At 41.1% G+C, this 13245-nt stretch overlaps 1 protein-coding gene across 1 annotated transcript in view; it reads right to left on the reverse strand.

Moving 5' to 3' along the window:
- The window catches only part of carhsp1 (calcium regulated heat stable protein 1), a 30230-nt gene extending 17814 nt beyond the window's left edge, over nt 1–12416 (reverse strand). Inside the window, exon 1 of the mRNA XM_044181882.1 lies at nt 12205–12416. The gene's annotated coding sequence lies outside the window, so the exon portion shown is untranslated. The remainder of the gene's footprint in view (nt 1–12204) is intronic.
- Between the last annotated feature and the right edge of the window lie 829 nt (nt 12417–13245).

A 13245-nucleotide genomic window follows, 5' to 3' on the forward strand; every position in this document is an offset into this window, starting at 1 on the left:
TCCAGTTTTAAGTCACATTTTTACGATACACTTTTTAGATCTTGGTCATTTTTAACTGTATATTTTAACCCGGATGAAGGATTTTAGTCATCAGACGTCTGGATCTTAAAGGGGCAACATGTAAGAATTGAGACGACTCTCCACCTGTCGAATTCGTACTCCAAAGGGCGAGCGGTCAACGGACCGGGATCAACAGCCTCCCAGTGAACACGGCCAGACTGGGATCGAACACAGCCTCAGAGACCAAAGGAGGCCAGTTTGACGACAGGGAATTTAGTACCGAGGTGATTTACAGCGGCTCCGACCAGGACTCTCCGGAGAAGACGAAGACACAGCGCATTCAGGCAGGGTCAGGAGAGGCGTCAAGCAGGAAAGGAGCGAGAGGGAGGCCGGGCACCAGAGAGGCAGCGACAGCCTGTAGACCCCCAATATTTTTCACATGTAACGCGGTGGATTAAGGATTTATTTCGACCAAACCAGAGCTGGTGATTGTTGGAACAGTTTAAAGATGAACATAGATGGTTTTGGTGAGTTTTATTTTGTTTCTGTCGAGTTTTGTGTGTTTTAACAAGGCAATTAAGCTGGCATTAGTTTGGTGAAAGTGAGAAATGTGAATTCAGAAGGTGTAGGTTGTATTTTTCTGTTTGATAAGGAAAATAGGTGTAATTTCCTTTCTTGACATTTTGAGAGTTTATTTTTTATTTGTTAGACTAAAAAAAGCTAAAAGAGCTTGTGTAAATTAGCGAACTCGCTGCTGGCACACATCTCCCAGCTGGAACTACCTGAGCTATACTATCGGAATATTGCCTCTCGAGGCAAAAAAGTGGTATTACAACACAGGACGCTAGCAGGTTAGCATGCTAATTTCAGTAGATATCTCTGCAACACAATACATAAACATCTCTGTTACTTCTTCACATTCAGTTGATAAGGTTAGTTAATTTTTCTTTATGTTTTAAGCTAAAATTCTGGCCAAATCTTACATATTGCCCCTTTAACGAGTAACTAAACCCCAAGGTTTTGGCTGAAGTGCCTTCAACCTGGAAGTTCAAAAATGCCTCTAGAACGTGAAAAAAGTATCAACATGGGCAGTGCTGGGAGGGGGCGCAATTGGATAGACCTATAACCAATCAGAATGGTTGGTTACGAAAGCTGCCTCCATAGACGTCACCTGCCTCCACATCAGCAAATAGCAAAATTCAATCGCAATAGCCGGATTTCTACCTGTGGAGGGCAGTCGCTATGCTTATTTATAACACAATATGTAGAATTCAAATACTTTGCACTAAAATGTCAAGATTTGGACCTGAATCCATCAACACACTACTAAATACCCATAAACATTGGTTTTCAGCTAAAAAAAAAAATGTTCTGGGGGTTTAGTTAGTTACTTTCTAAGCTATCAGAGAAACAAGCTGAGCAAACGTTAGCGGCAGCTCCGCTCTCAGCCCCTCTGGGACGCCGAACGGTGTTGGAGAAACACTGATTAGTGAAACTGCTTTATTCAGTGTTTTTACCGCTTTTAAAATCACCTGGTCCGCTTGTTTTGGAGAAGAGAAGACCTCTGCGGATAATTCAGCTCCTGGTAAAAACCTCCTGAACAATGAACACTGAAGGAATCCTAACCGGGAGAAGCTGACTGCAATGACGGCAATGGTAGTGAAGACAACAACTCCCATGATCCCACGCTACTTCACGACGTCATCAAACTGTCTTTTGTTGTTGTTTGTGAGTGTCCCCTAGCAGCAGAAATGACATACTGTGTGTTTAAAGCCCCTATGTGTATAATACTTCCTGCAGTCTATGTGTTGTTTTCAGCCTGACTTCCTCCGTGTCCCATGACGGGGTGATTAATGAGGGGGAGAAAGGAAGGGTATTGGTGTGTACAGCTGTTTACCACAGTGTCTTTTTGGATACCACCACTAGGAGTCACCAACGTGAGAAATTTTAAAATTATAGGGGCTTTAAGAATCAGTCTATGGCAGAACTTTTCAAACTATGAGGTGTGGCAATTTGCCAAAATGTAAACAAATAAGCAAAAAAAAAAAAAACTCCTGTGAAGGCCTTCTTTTTCTACAGTTAATTTTCTCTTTCTTCGTGGACTTTTGCTTGTGAAATTCAAGAAAATGTTATCATGAGAAAAGATGCAATCAATATCACACTACATTACTAGATTCAGTTCAATAAATCTACTTATTTACTTGGAAGAAGATGGCTAATAGCTGACGCTAAAAGTCTGGATTCAATCTGTGATAACTGATGTGGTTGTGACAATGCATCCTAGACCACTGGGCCACCTAAATCTGAACTCCACTGCTGTTTTTTTTATTTTTTTAATCTTTCTAGTGTAAATGAGGCATTTAATGTCTCAGCAATCTCACTGTTGAATTAAAATGTGTTTTCATCAGCATTTATCGCATCCTCTTTTTATTAATATGCCGATTTTGCCATTAAATTGTTTCAGTGATTTCTCAAGCAAAAATGCTAAACCTTCATCACAAATATGAGGTATGCTGCTTGTCGTTGGTTTATATCATTGTAAATTGAATATTCTTGGTCTTTTGAACTGCTGGTCAGAAAAAAACCCAAGCAATTTGAAGACAGAATTTTAGGCTCTTTATAATGGTCCTGTTTCACTATTTTAATGACATTTCATCGACAAAACAATTAATCAATTAACCGAGAAAATAATTGGCAGATTAATTGATAATGAAAATAATCGTTAGTTGCAGCCCTAATAAAAACTTTTTTGCGATAATTCACCTCTTTTTTTTTGGCATTTTCATTCTGTATTTTTAATGCTCAAATTCAAAATTAGTATAAAAACATGTGAATGGAAACTTTGTGAACTTTGGGTTCTTTGGTCAAATGGGAAAAAAAAAGAGTTTTATAGATGTATAGATATAGGTTTTATACATGTTTATATTGCTGAAAGTATCGTTTGGTAGCGGTACTGAATCTCAGTTCTTGTCTCAGCACTCGTATTGAAAGATTTCAAAATGTTAATTTTTGTCTGACATGAGTAAAGGCTGGAACATGCTCTTTGGGCTGCACTTGAGCCAAATTGTATGGGTGTCGTTCAGAGAGACTTTCAAGTGGCTGTTTCTGTTACACTTGTACTGACTCTGCATGATGGGTTGTTGAGATTTAGGAAGTGTTCACGACACCTCTGTGGGCTTCTGCGACCTACAGTTACCCACTACACCCTTCTCTGCATAGATCCACAGAGATTTTTATTACTACAAATCTCAAAATACCACTCGAATGTAGGCTACGAATAAAATATTTGATCTCTCGTTTTAATATCAGTTCGAATTCAAAATTAGTGAATGAATGCAACAGGCCATGCCTTGTACTCAAGTGGGGATGAACAGAACAATGTTAATACTATGTTGTATTTTAAAACATACTGGTGTATGGGAAGAAGGGCCACGCTGCAATAGGTGGAGTGACAGAGCAAAAACACAAAGTTGAGGCAAAGAAAAAGAATAAGACAGAGAGACGCGATGGCAGAGAGAGAGAGAGATATGATCCCTTCATTCGTTAATCAATGGTGCGCTTGTTACAGCAGCATCAACAACAGACTAGTTAAAAATGACAATGGCTCCTCTTGTGTCCTCAGTATTGTGCTGGCCAAAAATGAGACAAGATACTAATGTTCCTAACTGGACCTTGAAAGGGCAGATAATAAATGACTGTAAATAGTGCTTAAGTACAGAGGAGTTCAAACACAGATTTGTACCACTTTTAAACTCATGACCAACAATAACTGATAAAGTGTCCATGTGTCATTTTAGCCTTTTACTTTCAAAACGTGCTTTACAGAATTTCGTCCAAAAAAACCCCTCCCATTTACAAGTTACAACGAGTTGTGAAATCATTGCCTTTACCCTATATGGACTCACGTCAAGCCTGGGCCAGGGTGACCTGTTACGTCCTCACTGTGCTGATGGGAGTCACGGACTAAGTAAGTAAAAGGACCAACACACAACCAGCAAGTCAAACAGTGTCCAACCAATTCCTCAAACAATTCAGAACTAGAATTACTGCCCCGTGGTTGTGTGCCTCCACCAACCAGTCAAGTTGCAGTTAACATCCATGTCTGTCCAGACTCTTATAGGTACTGAATACTTAGAAGGAATTGAATAAAAAAAAAAAGGTATAAAGTGTATTTTTTGGCTAAATGGAAGTTATCACTATATATTGATGATACATATGTATGATTCCACTGAATATACATTGTTGAACTGATTAATGAAGGATTATCATAGCTGTATTGGCTAAACAGGTACACATGTACTTTATTACTATGTAAAGATGGATTCTTATAGAGTATAGCTACACAAAATGTGGTGCTTTTGTTTTCTCCTGGCATTTTTAGATGCAAAGCCTCTCTATGGTAGGTGAAACTCACTCACAGGATCACGATTAGCTAGGCGCGCTCTAATACGTTGTTTGCAGTCACGTGATTCTGATGACACTCAAAATTTCAGAATGAGGCAGGAAGTGAAAGGCAGAATGGACGAGATGGAGGAAAGCCTGCACTGTGCTAATTATTGTTTACTCATTGTATCGTCCCAGTCAATGTGTGTGAAATCTGGACTCGCTCAATTCATTCCTAAATGATGGCTAAAAACCTATTTAGAGGTCACAATGGCCGTTGACCTTTGAGTCAAAAGTGTCACTTATTCAGTGTCCGACCATCGCCAGTGCGGAGGCATAAAAACGTGAGCTTTGACAATCATTCACAACGAGAATCAGATAAATGGACGACAAGGATTGTGAATTCACTCTCAGGTTTCTTATTCCTACCGGCAGTATAGCAGCTTAAGTTGCAACCCCCTGATTAGAATTTCAGCACTTTTCAGCACCCTGCTGGTTTTAACATTTTTAACCCCCCATAACCCTGCAATCAAGTTAGAATCTGTTGCAAACTGACAGGGAACACAAACATTTGGCGAGTGTGTTCCTTTGAATGTTTGAAACTGTCTAGGTTGTGAAACTCTGTGGGGGTTTCATACTGCGGGCTGGAAGACCACTTCCCATGGTGCCCTAACACCGGCAAGCGTTATACCACTTTAACACAAACCTTATGCACACTGAAAAACTCTTTCAAGTAGTTCAGTATTAGTTGGTGACCGCAATGGTTTACACTGGAGATTCAACACGGCAGACAGTGTGAGGAAAGTACAGCAACTTGACCACCATATGGAAGCATAATAATGTTCAAGTATTGAGTCTGAGAAAAGAATTAAGCCAGCCACCACCAATAGAGCAATTCTATTTATGATCCTAATACAGTATATCATCACTGTGGCCACAAGTGACAATTATGGAATATGGGTAAATGATGAAATGTAATGTAACAGTTGCACCAGTAGGAAAGTGAACTGACTCAGTAATGTCAGTTATAAAGTAATATCTAGCTTAATTTTGCTTATAATTCATAAGCTGCATAACGCATACTTTATCAACTTATCGTTAGAAAGTAGGAAACTGTAATTTCTTCTTTCAACAGTTACATAAGTCCTCTAAAATGTCAGACCTTAACTTTACTGACTTGTATCTGTGCAAAGTTTGTTACTAGAAAGGTGTTTTCACATTCCTCTACTGAAGGGGGAGATGTCTGCACACTTCCCTAAAATCTGAGATTCAAACGTACTCCGGGGGAGATAGATTTGGGAAGTTACAAATCCGAAAGCCAATCGCAATGCCACCGGCAAAGAAACCTGAAACCTCCAGCGCAGGGCGGACTTGTCAGTACAGAGAGCGAGAGTTTGCACTAAGTTAGCGTAGTGAAAGTTTTGACCGCAAAACATGGTAGAGTGTTTTTGGATGTAAACCGGACCCTGGAGCTTCCTACTATCTACGTAATAACAATGTGAACACACTAACATCTTAGCAGGCACCGGTCAACCTAACATGCAGTGGTGATGGGCGGGAACAAATGAAATATCAATGTGGTACTAAATTCTCTTTATTATCTGGTTTCTCTGAAGTTCCTCGTCTACCAGCAGCAGAACTTCTATCCTGCTCAAGTTTGGTTTTCTTTTTGTTTCCATATCAGGCAATTTTCTATTATTTCATCCCTATTTATATATTATAAACATAACTGATTGTTGTTACTTTTTAAATTACATATGCTTTTGTAGAAAAACATATCAGAGCGTAAAATGTAAGTAAAATGTCATTTTTAAAAAGAATGAACAATGGAGCAGACATAAGTTCGCAGAATCCTGGTTTATCTGATACTGTCTCTGTAAATTTGTGTGGAACAAGAGTTGTTGGCTGAGAATGTTGTTTTGGACAGCACAGTGGGAAGAGTGTCAGATACCGAAAGAGAAAAAGCAGACCAGGGTGAGACTGACAGGAGAGAGACACACACAGCTAGAGAAAAACAGTGGTCAAGCTACAGAAGTGAAGAACAGGAGCTTTTAGGGAAACAGCCCTGCGTTAAAACGACACGAGGGGCTGCGTTGGTGGGGGGCGTCAGACATGAAATACAATCCAGGGAGTCCAGTGTGAGTAACACATCCATGAGCTTGAAAGCTGTGTCGACAAACTGGTCCCATATAAATGAATGAGGAGCCTGGGTGAGCGCCTTACACTATCCACTTGGACGAAAGAGTGAATAGATCTAAAAGTGGTTAGTGCAGGTTTCTCTGAATGGAGCACATATTCACGGCTGTTTGGGAGACAGTTTGGATTTCAGCCACGGGTTTTGATCTGTCACTTCCTGTGGGTGAAGACTGTACACCAACACACCGATTGAATTCATGGATAAGATGCTTTTTGGTGATTCAAAAGATCTTAAATGCAACTTCAACACAAAAAGGACTAACACTGCCTTTACAAGAATGGATTGGTGCACTCACGTGCAGGTTGCGTGTTCTATAAACTGGACCTGATGCAGACAAAAAAAGCAGATGGCAAACAAATAGAGCCATCCACACACAACCCATGTTACCGACAATGAAACCTGATCTTGTGTGTGTCCTGCCCTGTCTTGTGCAGTACCATCACCCGGCTCAAATCTACTTTTCTACATGTAGTTATGTTTACACACTGCTGTGCAGAACAACACCTCTTTCTCAGTGTAATACAACACCTCTAATGGTAATAAACCTCAGAGCTACAAGTGAGGAGTTTTGCTCCAAAAAGAGGTGTTACACTTGACAAATGGAACAGGGAACTCCTGCAAACTGTTGTCTCCGGTGTTATCGGATTATAACGATTTGTTGGTGAGCCCACTGAATCCTTGTTAAATGGCCGCCATCAGAATATGGTTTTCAAAGTTCATTATTATTACATTTTCACAAAACACTGGTATGGAGAGGCACATTACCTGCGGCTACTTTTAGAGCTAAAATGCTTTGTGAATTACTCTCAAAAACATAAAGTCATGAAGTTAGGACTGACATGCCCCTTATTTTTAGTAGTTTCTCCTAACTCCACCAGTTAGGAGCTACTTTTAGCCTTAGGATGTTTTGAGAATACGGTCTGAAATCTAAAAACAATAGCTAAACTCTGCTAAAACTGGCCTATGTTTTTGTGTTGCTCTTGGGAAATACATCCCTGCCCTTTTACATCAGCAAGAGCTGTTGTTTGTTCTAAGCACACCTTTAATACAGATCTTCTTCTTCAATTCACACCGATTTTCACTGTTTGGAAAAAAAACTGTGCTCTCTCACTAGAGAGACTGTTCTCTAACTGCATAATCAGTTCAAATGCTTGAACAGAAGAACTAATTAAACTCTTCAGGCTGCAACATCATGTATCACTAACACACTTGGTTGGTTAAAAATATGGTAAGGAGTAGAGGAGAAATCCGATTACAGACCAGCTGCATGTAAACACAACCTCTGACTTTCTGTTCTGATTTCTCCGTATAAGCTGGTCTCTTGTGTGCATGCAAAGGTAGGGTACAGTCAGCCATGATGGTTAATGTTGCTCGTGCTAACACGGAGAGAGGCATTGCAAAAGAAGCCAACAATGGGACTGAGGCGGGTGTGCTGAGGGCCACAAAGTTGCTGCTGAAGAATATTTCCATAGCAAAGTGGGTATTTATTTACATGCAAAGTTTGAGGATTATCACTTTACAATACCGGTTTAGCAAAGTACGACCTTGTTTGGTGATGTGCCTTCACACACACACACACACACACACGTTTCCCAAAGTATAACCTTGAGTGATGTGGAGATAAGCACAGAAAAGCCTCCAGCCATATACTTCAGTGAGTGAGTGGAATTTGCTCGTTAGGCAAACAGCAGGTAACAAACACGTACATGATATCCACACACACACACACACATTTGCTTTGTGCACATGCATACACGCAGTTTACAGAGGTGAATGAATGCAGATGTGCCACAACCCTTTTATCCTGTTTTATCTTCCTGCTTTGTCTACATATTTTCTCTCCAAACTGCCATTCACATTTTGTCTCGTTTACTGTGGAGTGGTTTCACCTTCTGCACAAACACACAAGCTTTGCCATCAAACAGTAAATGGGCTCTCGCCAATTGTTGCTCTTGGAGCTGAAATAATGAGTCTATTAAAAATCGACAGAAAATTAATTGGCAACTATTTTGATAATCATTCAGGTAATTTTTCAAGCAAAAATGTTAAGACATTGTCACGTATGCGCAAGAAAACAGGGTTAGTAAACAGTAGAAAGCAGCATGGAGGCCAGCGACAATGTTACGGTGGTTGCTGTGTGTAGCACTCAGACTGTATAAAAATAAGGTGTAGCCGCTGTGTTTCTGGTTTAACAGCACCGTGCTGGGCAGCTGACAGGTGGATTTAGGGTGTTTGTGTGCTCTGAAAGACATCACAGCGCGGATATAAAGTTACACAGCTGACTGACCGTTAGCCTAGCATTCTGATACTAAATAAACATATGGAGGAGTCGCTCCGGAAAAAGGGGCGAAAATTTGCGTGTCCACCCGGGTGTCATGTTTCCATCACTGCCGAGCTGGAGCCGATAAATCCACGTGACTACTGCAGAGTCATTTGACCCGGGAATGAATGCCGATTGTACCCTTTCCCACTGAGGGCAAAAACCAGATGTTAGTGGGTGTTTTGTGCAGTGTGAAAGGGGCTTAATTAACAGGCTATAGCTTGTTTGATTAATTCCTACAGTGTAAAAACAAGAGTATTTTTATTGTTACAGCATGCAGTGATATTTTAGACAATAGCGTGCTTCGAACTTTGTGGCAACAGTTTGGGGAAGACCTTGTCCTGTTTCATGACAGTGCCCCCGTGCACAAACTAGCTCCATAAAGAAATGGTTTTGCTGTGGAAGAACTTGACTGGCCTGCACAGATCCCTGACCTCAACACCTTTGGGATGAACTGGAACTCCGACAGCGAGTCAGGTCTTGTCGCCCAACATCAGTGGCTGACCACACTATAATGCTCTTGTGGCTGAATGGGGGCAAATCCCTGAAGTCAGGTTCAGAAATATTAAGCAATTCCAAGAAGAGAGGAGGCGGTTATAGCAGCAGATTAATGCCCATGGTTTTTGGAATAAGGTGAGCAACAATAATTTATTGTAGTAATGCTCAGGTGTCCACAAACATTTGGCCACGCAGTGTATTTTCGATAAAGCAACTGACCCACTGTGCCCACTCCTCCCCTTCCCTCTTTATTTCTCACTCTTCTTCTGCGTTATCAAATCTATCTCCCCTCCATCCCTCTCGCTCTATCCCTCACTCAGTATCATTGCTTTATTGCCTACAGCCAGCGCTCACAGGGGACTATTACAGCAGATCATATTACACAACAACAACATGTAAGGCCTTCACATCAAGCGCCATCTCCCGACTTCATGGCTGGAAAAGGCACGGCCATAAAAACCACAGTGAGCCTTTAACATAACAGCACGGTTGACAGCACAGTGGACATTCTGAAAACAAGCATTTATGATAGGAGTAGACAAATATGGAGGACAGTGCTTTGCAGATTGTGTGCCTTCGGCCTTGTAATGATGCCAATTACTCACCTGATTTGCAGTGTCATGTAGGCTAGATGTAATATCCTGAAATCGGATATTACGCACATTACTGCGCACAAAACATATGAGAAAATGCGTAACACACCTCTTAACTTGTCAAGATGAAATGCCAGCACTACACCAAATGCCATAACGAATCATGTAGTGGTACAAGATATTATTCAAACTCCGCTGCTCTTTCAGTTCAGTTGGTGAGGAGAAGACAATGACAGGCAGCTGTTTATTTGGAGTGAGAACATACAACACGTACAACCCTTAAAACACAAGTTTTATTGGTAAAACGTACAGCTAGATCCATAAAATGGCCAGGCTGGTGTTAGCTTATAGCAGATATATCGGTATCAGTGTATATGTCGGCCGATATGTAACAAGATATATCAGTGAAGAAATGTCAAACTGGGTTTGATGTAATTTAGAAACCACCCACCACAGAACACCGACAAGATGATATTTACACTGTAAAATAGCCGGCTCAGTATGTATCTTGGTCACAATTAAAAAAAAAAATAAAATTTAAGGGATCTGTATCAAGATTAATTGTTTATATTAACGGTATAAATTACTATCAGTCGAGATATTGTTATCATATTCTCCCAAATATCGATATTGGCCTTGATCCAGTACGGGGTCTATAGTAAAAAGTGGTGCATGTTGAGATTTCATAGCCATGAGGGCCAAAATCAAGCAAACTGCAGCACATATTATGACCTAAGCTGTACAGTATGTCTCTACATTTCCCAGAATTCTCTCGGTCAACCCTGTACAAAAAGAAAGGGTACCTGCAGCCCAAGATTAGCTGCGATTGGCTGGTTGGATTAAGGCTGCGTTCAGACCCACTTTAGCGAACGCAGGGGGCGGCAAAAAAGACGAACCAGGCTCAACTTTCTTTTCAACCTTTTTAATGCAGGGCTGTTTTCAGTCTGAATCCCCACTTAGTCCTCTTTTGGCAGCACCGGAGCTTTGTCCCAATTTACCACATACTAATTGTAAGCAGGTTTGTACACTTGCTTTTTGAGTGGGATGTTGATGTACATCCTTCTTCAGATTCTTTAGATTTCAGTCGGTTTGTATGAGAGGTCTGCCTCTTCACTTGAAGTGACAGAAGGTCCTGTCAGCTCCTGAACAAGATGAAACATGCAGTAATTTACATGCGGGTGTTCGACAACAACCTAGTTCAGCCTCAGTCTGTTACACCGTAGACCAGAAGTAGCCTGATGAAGTCCAGACCTGTGAATCTGTCTACTGCTAATCTGTCTGCAGATCTGAGGAGGGAGGGGGGCACCTCAACCTTTTAGAGCCAGCCACATCCTGGCTGAAACTGTCATGATACCCACTCACTACCCTTCATTACAAATCTGGGACTTTTTTTAAACCACACACACACACAAACAACTAAACTCACACACATCCCTTGCCCACCACATCAGCTGATGTTTAGTTGTTTCAACCCACAGGCCTGAACCAGGGCTCAAAAACAAGGGCTTTCCCTCCACCTCTGCTCTCCTGTGTGATTAATGCACACACACACACACACACACACACACACACACACACACACACACTTCCTGTAATGACCTGCTGATGGATACTGGCAACATCCTACAGCTCTTAAGCGCCCACAGAAGCTCATCTTCCAGCACTTCATTAACTCAGAATGAGGGGTTTGTGTTGAGAGAAAACCTTTTCAAGTCCCTTCTGTCTTTCTCTCTCTCTCACTCTCACACACACACACACACCATTGCCTCTGACTTGTGTGAAGAGGTAATTGGATGACACAGAGTACACACACACACACACACACACACACACACACACACACACACACACACACACACACCCCTCTTTCATTCTGTTGTTGGCTGGTGTCCCCTTGCTTGCTTGTTTGCCCCCACCTCCCAAGGAAATGGGAAATGACTGCGCCAGGAAAACACAATCAGTAATGGAAAGGAACGAGTGTGAAAATCAGTGGACGTGAACGGACGTGGAAAGAGAAAGCAAGTGACAACCTCGACAGCAACCGCGTTTTCCACTTTTACGACAAAACAGATTTATTAACGTTATAATAACCAAATCATTGACTTAATGTAACTCACCCTAAAACTTTATGATAAAAATTAACTTAGCTAACTGCGGCGTTCACGGAATAAACACCGTTCGTGTGTTTGTGATTGTTTGAGTGCATCACTCACCTTGTTTTCTCCAACTTCACGACTGAAGGATGTTCTCGAGCCGGAGAAAACGCGTCCAACAAGCTATAAATCAAACTTTGAGAGGAGTTTAGTTGAGTACGTTTTGTTTGGTCCTCCACTGTACAGAACGTGACAGGGACAAAGGTTTGGTGTGTTAGCGTCAAGGCAGCGTAAATACTTGCTCGCTCGCTCTCTCTCTCTCTCTCTCTCTCTGTGCTTCTGAGTGGGCGTGACCGATTCAACAGTGACGACACCCGTGAGCGCTTTACCGTAACGGACGCTACAGTGCGACCTCAAAAACACGCAGTGTACCGTAAATAAAAACCACACCCCGCAAAGCTTCCAATATCGCCTCACAGTTGAGGAGAGTTTAAATGCTGGCAGTTGGATTGGTTTTGGAAGTGATTTTTATGGAAGCCCAGTACTGCCAGGAAAAAAAAAAAAGATGACATGTTAGCAATGAAGGTTGAATGACCTGAAGGTTGTTTAACAACAGGCTACCCACTGCTGTTATGAAGGTATTTCCAGAATCCTAAAAGACTGTTCTGACCATGATGGAGGAAAAATATTCCATCTGCTTCACACACACAAAAACATTAATCATTTAACCAGTTTCCCAAGTTACACCAATGTTTCCTAATCCAATGATGGAAATGTCACGTCTTTAGTCAATTTGCGTGGTGTTACATTGTATTATTTACTCTAATGAAATACATGAGAGGCACAAACTGGGGCTGGGTCAAAATGAGATACTTCTCCAATTTTCTCAATAACTGGCTGTGATGTATAGTATCAAAAGCCTTCTGTAGGTCAATATAAATACCAATAGAACACTCATCGTTATCAACTGCCTTTGTTATTTCTTGTACCATCTCCATTATTACATAGATAGTAGTTCTATTTTCCCTAATTCCATACTGGTGTTCGTGCAATAATTCAATTAATTATTAATGAAGAGATCCAATTGTTTCACAAATAATTACTCTTAATATTTTAGAAAATTGAAGAAGTAGAGATATCAGTCTATAGTTGTCCATGTAG

The sequence above is a fragment of the Siniperca chuatsi genome, linkage group LG21 (genome assembly GCF_020085105.1).
Source record: "Siniperca chuatsi isolate FFG_IHB_CAS linkage group LG21, ASM2008510v1, whole genome shotgun sequence".
NCBI lineage: Eukaryota > Metazoa > Chordata > Actinopteri > Centrarchiformes > Sinipercidae > Siniperca > Siniperca chuatsi.